This window comes from Kogia breviceps, chromosome 11 (genome assembly GCF_026419965.1).
Source record: "Kogia breviceps isolate mKogBre1 chromosome 11, mKogBre1 haplotype 1, whole genome shotgun sequence".
NCBI lineage: Eukaryota > Metazoa > Chordata > Mammalia > Artiodactyla > Physeteridae > Kogia > Kogia breviceps.
Genome location: NC_081320.1, coordinates 55,570,668 through 55,577,268, shown reverse-complemented (window position 1 = coordinate 55,577,268; position 6,601 = coordinate 55,570,668).

Here is a 6,601-nt window from a genome sequence, read left to right as displayed (position 1 = left end):
AAGTGAAATATGAATTGAGGAATAACAGTTCATTTAGACACCAAGAAAAATCTTCTATGAAATAGGAGGAGATCCAGGAAAGAGAAGTGTTAGGCAATCAATGAAGGAGGATTGAGGAGGGAATGGCCAGTGGGTTCAAATGCTACAGAGACATCAGATTGATAGAGACTGAGGACTACCCACTTGCTGGTTGGCAGTTCAGTAGAGAGCAGGATGTGGGATGTGGGGAGAACGCAGACTTGAGGAGTAGGAGCATTGAACAGGCAGTGTGGAAGTGGAAAACAGGAGGAAAAATAATACTTTAAAGAAACTACAAACTTGGCTCTGAAGTAAGACAGATAGGATGTTGGCTAGACTCAGTTTTCTGAGCATACATTTTACGTCTATGTTAGTCACCTACATAATCTAAAATGTTGGTGAATGCCAGACAAAACCTGCAAGTGTTCTGCCATGTATGTCCAATAAGTAAAGTAATTGGATGGACGGTTGGAAGGATTTTGGAGGACTCTATTTTGGTTTGTTTTTATTTGTTTGCTAAATTGGAAGACACCTGAGCATACCTTCATTCTGAAGGGAAGGAAGGAAAGGTTGAAGATAGAAGCAACATCAGGGAGTGTTGGAACGAGACAGTGAGGGGGTCTTGAGGGGAAGTGACCCAAAGCACAGGGAAAGGATTTTCCTTGACCAGAGGAGGAACCTTTATTCCCCTCAATAGCAGAGAGATAGGAAAATGGTACGTTTGTGAGAAGTCATATTCTCAAACGGTGTGAAGGTGTTACCCATCTGACCAATATTTATCAAGTGCCTCCTGATTGTCAGCTACTGTGCAAGGTGCTCAGAATACAATGGTGAACAAAAAGATATGGCCCCTGCACTCAAGTGGCTCAGGGTTTTCAGGAGATGAGACCATTATTATTATAATAACCATTATTATTGGTTATTATTATTATAATAACCATTATTAATATAACCACATATACATGATCATGCAGTAATGAATAGTAACAGGAGAAAAGTACATTTTTCCAAAACAGTTCATAAAATACCTAGTCTTCAATGAGATCAGGGAAGACTTCCCAGAGAAAGATATGATTGGGCTAATAATTGAGGAATAAATGGAGTGAACTAGAAAGGCATGGTAGGAAGGATATTCCAGACAGAGTGGTAGCTTTGGGGACCCTATGGTCTTTAAAAATGCTGAGAGTTTTTGAACTCTGGATTCTGTACATCTTACAAACTCACTTTAGCAAGTGGATTTAGAGTGGACACTTGACAGCACAAGTGGTCATCCTGAAATTCTGTCTTTACCTCTGTGGCCTCCATCTCTCACATTTCTCAAGGGGACTTAGGTGTGGGTAGGGGAATTGGGTGAATTTAATGGGAAATTAACCAGAGGAGTCCCAAGGATTAATTTTGAATGATACACACTTCCAGAGGGTTGAACTACTATACATATTAGTCATACAAGTTCTGTACCTATTACTTTTGAGGGCTGTCTTCAGTTACAGCTCCTAAGCCACACTACTTTAGTTGCATTTACAGCAGAGTTTGAAATACATGGATTAAAAAATTAAAAATTCACATATTAATGTAAATTAATGTATGGTTTCACAACAAATTCTATTTCCCTGCGTTTCTCCATTGATGAAAGCAGACACCACTAAATAAAAAGTGATAAAGCAACTAGAGATTTGAGGGATTGTTTTGATCAGGTGTCCTTTTGGACAAATACATTCCTGATATAAATTCCTTAATTTACTGAAGCAAGTGTGTATTTATTCTTCACCTACATGATTTCGATCCATGAAGGTTATGTTTTCTGAAGCTGAAATGAAAATCCTGGATCTGGCCCATGAGATAGCTCATCAGGGGAATTCCAACCGTTGATTTATTGTAGCCATTGCAAAAGAGGAAAGTGTGTTGTTAATAAACAGCAATTAGCCAGGTTTTAGGCCAAGTGGAGACTATTATTCACGCTAAGAGTTTTTTGAGCTTTGAATTATCTACATATTATTCACTCACTTTGGCAAGTTACTATTTTTGGAAATTATTTGTCATAATGTTCATATACATGAACACTTTTCCTTCTCTTTGTCATAGGAAGTTTGAGCCAATCCCACACTCATATTGATCTAATTACCACTTATCACTGAACCCAAATATGATACTAAATCAGGCAGTTTGGGGAAGACACATGGTTCTGGAGGCAGTTGCCAATGGTGATGAGCTGGTAAGACTCAAACTTGGATTAAATTTAGGGAGCCAGGCCTAAATCTGGGCTAGAAACATCACAAGTCTGCAACAATGAACTTTCCCAAAGGGTGTGCTTTAGAGCCAATATTTGTGTCATATCCATTCTTCAAAATATTTTTTATTTTCTAAACTTCAATGAAACTGAATCTTTATACACTGTCAAAACAGAGATATATACTTACTACAATTTCAATATGAACTAAAACTTAGATGAGGCTGCCCAATAAATCATCACAGTATTACAGTTAAAGAAAGCTAGTTAAAAGAAATAACAATAGAAAATTAGAATTGTCTTAATATGGAATAACTGGCCTTGAAAAGTTGTGAGCTTTCTGCCACTGAAGGCATTTGAGTGAAGACCAAATATCCACTAATCTGAAATGTTGTAGAAGGTACCATGCACTCTTTAAAGAATTGTTTAAAGTATGCCTTCTAGGGTTACTTTCAATATTCAGTGGCTATAATTCTAGGAAAATGATGAATGAAAAATATTACCTAACAGAGTTATTTTAAAACATCTAATTTTTAAACAAGGTGGCACATCATTCAGGGTTCTTGACCATAATCACCTGCTAAACCTCTAGCTAACATTGAAGGAATTAGTTAAGTGGTAGCTGACAGACTGGAAACTGGAGAAACAAGCTTGGGAGAATGGGTAGACCAAGGAAGTCTAAGCAATAACAACCACAGCCAAGTTCATACCAGAAGTCTAGTCTGATGAGAATGTTGCCTTTGGTATCAGAGCCATCCATTGTGCCTAACCCAGCCTTCATGGAATACTTAAAACCAAGGCTATATGCCAATCCTGATGCTGATGCGTATCTCACAGGAATCTGTAAAGCTCTTGCAAATAAATTCTGTTCCTTCTTTTTTGCAACACTCCCTCCAGAGTTTAAGCTTTGTTTGAAACATGCATTTGACAAAGAATCAGATTCATAGATCCTACCTACTAAGGGGTAGAGAGAGAAAGAATTTGTACCCCTTTAGCTAAATAGTGAGGAAAAGGCATTCTTCCAAAATGGGAAGGGAGTTTGGATTCTGATAAGTGAAAATAAATGTAAATACCTACTCCAAAGATTTTACTGATTGTTTTAATAGTCAACGTTTTGTGTCTTCATAACGTTGGTGAATCGTTAATGGGCGGGAAGGATTTTGTGACTTTTGTGTGTTTTGCTTTACCTGCAAATTTTCTTACTCCCCGTCTTCTGGAAGTATTTCCTAGAGCACTAGTCTAGTTTCTCAGTACAGTACACTAGGTAATGACAATTCAGTAGAATATACTAGGTAATGGCCTATTTTATACTTTTATTTTATCTGAATAGAACAAAGTAATCAACTTTAAAGAAATAGATGCCTCTCCTCAATTCATGGTTTCCAATTAATTATAGGTTTCCTGGGAAATGCCAGGATTGCTTATGCCCTGTTGTTAATGATCTGAGGCTGCCTATTCTGCTAAACGTTAACTGTGGTATGGAAATGCGATGGCGTCTGCATTAGAGTTCACTAATCAAAATAATTATACCCACTCTGCACATTTCACATGTCTTCACTTAAATACGGTCAAGTATCATTTCATATGAAGCCTTTATATAAAGCTGCATTCTCAACAGGCTCCCTCCAAACTGGGTGAGCTCAGAGTCTCTTACAGAAAGAGCATTTGCATAGTGCGAAGGTCCATATTTTATAATGCTGGCATATATGTGACCACTACAGGACTCCTCCCACCCCTGTGACCTCAGAGTGACAGACAGACAACAGAGACCAGTATGCTTGTCTAATAATTTGGGAGAGGCTTACTGAGAAAGTAATTAATAAAATTCAGGTCAAATTCAGTTAACTTATCCCTATACAATACTCCTATCCTTAATCCAATTATCCCACAAGAAGAATAGGACATTATTAGAAAAGACTGGAGGACCAAGTCTCACCCATAATTTAGAGGTATTTTTCTTTGGGGCTTTCACCCAGTGATATTTTCTTCTTTGTTCTCTTACCATCTTTTGATGCAAAGCACATGCTAATGAGCACAAAGATTCCTGGCACTTCCCTCACCATAGTACTAAGGTTATTACTTTGATTTATATCGTGTCTAACTCATCAACCAGTATCCATCATTTCACAGATGGAAATGTTATTTCCACAAAATGGACAAATATCAAATAACATAAACACTACATATTAAACGAGGAAATGTAAAGAATCCTTGCTCTTACCCGCCAATTTCACCAGGCTCACAAATGGAGCCTATAAACATATGCAAGAACAAAAAGGAATAGCAGAAATCGCTGGATGGTACCATTCATGATTTTTCAAAAGTAGGATATTCAAAATTTGAAAATTAGGAGGACAATGAAAAAAGAAATGTGACCAAAGATGGGCTGCTCCCACTGTAAATCAGAGAAGACTAACTAGTATCTGTTTTGCAAACATCAAGAGAAACTATGTGATAAATGTAAGCTGCTGTCTTTAAAATAGCATGAGTCTTTAGCAGCTCACAGCTTCAAATACATCTGAAAATTTCTATTATATGTGTGTGTTACTCTAGGTCCTCTGAGAAGCAGATGCCAAGTTGGGGTTAAGTCTTCAAGGATTTTATGAGGGGAAATACGTGTGTGAGAGAAAATGGGGCAGGAGCTGAAAGGCTGTGTGGAAACACCAGGCAGCAAGGTAGTCTGACTCCAGTGGAGGAGAGAGAGTATGAAGGCTGGGTGAAGCACCTCAGAATGCCTTACTGTCTCAGGAGTGGTCAGCAGGGCTCTTGGAGAGCTCTGGAGCAAAGTTATTCTGTCCCAGGGACATCCCTCCTTACAATCCCTGCAATGCTCAGTCACTGTGGAAATGGCCAAAGGAATGGTCATGAATTTCAGAGCACAGAAGCTGGGACCTTCTTTCAAATATTTTTTCCAAAGTTTTGTCCATAGAATGAGAAGAGTTTTCTGTGTCTTTAAAATGGATCAAATTCAAAAAGCTTCTGAGAGCTTACACTCTCATTATACTCTCCTTATATAACACAGTCTTGGTGTAGATGCTGGCAAGAAATCTGGGTAATTGTTAACAGTTTTGTCAGTCTCCCTCTATTACTGCCTGATCTCTGTAACTGGATCCATCTCAAGACATTTTGAAAGTTACCTATATTTTACCTCTTACTTTCTTTCACCAACTTACTCCTCAACTGTCTATAATATTTCTAACTTTCTGTTGAAACTGTTCACTTGAAAGTTTTCATCAACCATCTCATTACTGAACACAATGTTATTTTTCAAAAATATGGAGGCATTCTAACAGACTGCTCCCTGAAGCATCTGAGTCTTGCAGGCCCCCCCTTGAAATATTCCTCCCTTGCTTTCTGTGACTCCGCATTGTTACAATCCTCTATGCCTCTAGGTATGCATTCCCGGCCTTTTTCATTATACCCTTTCACATCTCCCAACCTCACATTTAGATATTCACCAAGTTGATGGCCTTAGATTGTTTATCTATAAATAAATTTTCACTTAGAGTGCTAATCATTTCCCCCATTTCCAGATCCTAAACAGATCTGTCTACATCTGAACTATTTTTACGGCACCTGACGTATCTTTCCAAGTATATTCTGGATACCTCCCACGGAGGCTTTCAGAAACACTTTAAATGGAACATGTCCAAAATCCAATAACTTCTGTTTTACTTTCCTATTTTAGGTAATGGCATCACCCATGAGCTATGTTTTAACACACTTTTAATCATTTTGACTTTTCCACTCTTATATCCTGAGGCTAAGTAAAACGGTTCAAATTTACCTTAAATGTTAGTCAACAGATAAAGCAATATTTTTATTTTTCATATTTCAAAAGTTTATATTTTGCCAATTATAATATGAATACATTGTTTAAGTAAGTTAACTATATATAAAATAGAAAATTTTAAAGTACAAATTTAATATATGCTATTAGATTTTTCCCAATCTTCTAATATTTTAAATTATGCTCAGTGAACATCGTTATATGTAAATGTTCACACATCTACATAGATATATCCTATTGGGTAAAAGCCTAGAAAAGGAACAAGTGGATCATACTGAATAAACAATTTTGTTAAAATGTTCTGTTAAAAGAATAAAACTAAAAATAATGTATACAAGTGTTCATTTTTCAATATAATTGTGTAAAAATATTGTTTTATAAAAAGATTTATATTATTCATTAATATAAATTAATAATACATGTGAATGTATTATTCCTATGAGTGAAATAATGAATTGGGCTTTTGTTTTCAAATACATAGAAAATTCACATCATCAGAGAAATGCAAATCAAAACCACCATGAGATATCACCTTATACCTGTTAACGGCTATTAGCAAAAAGGTA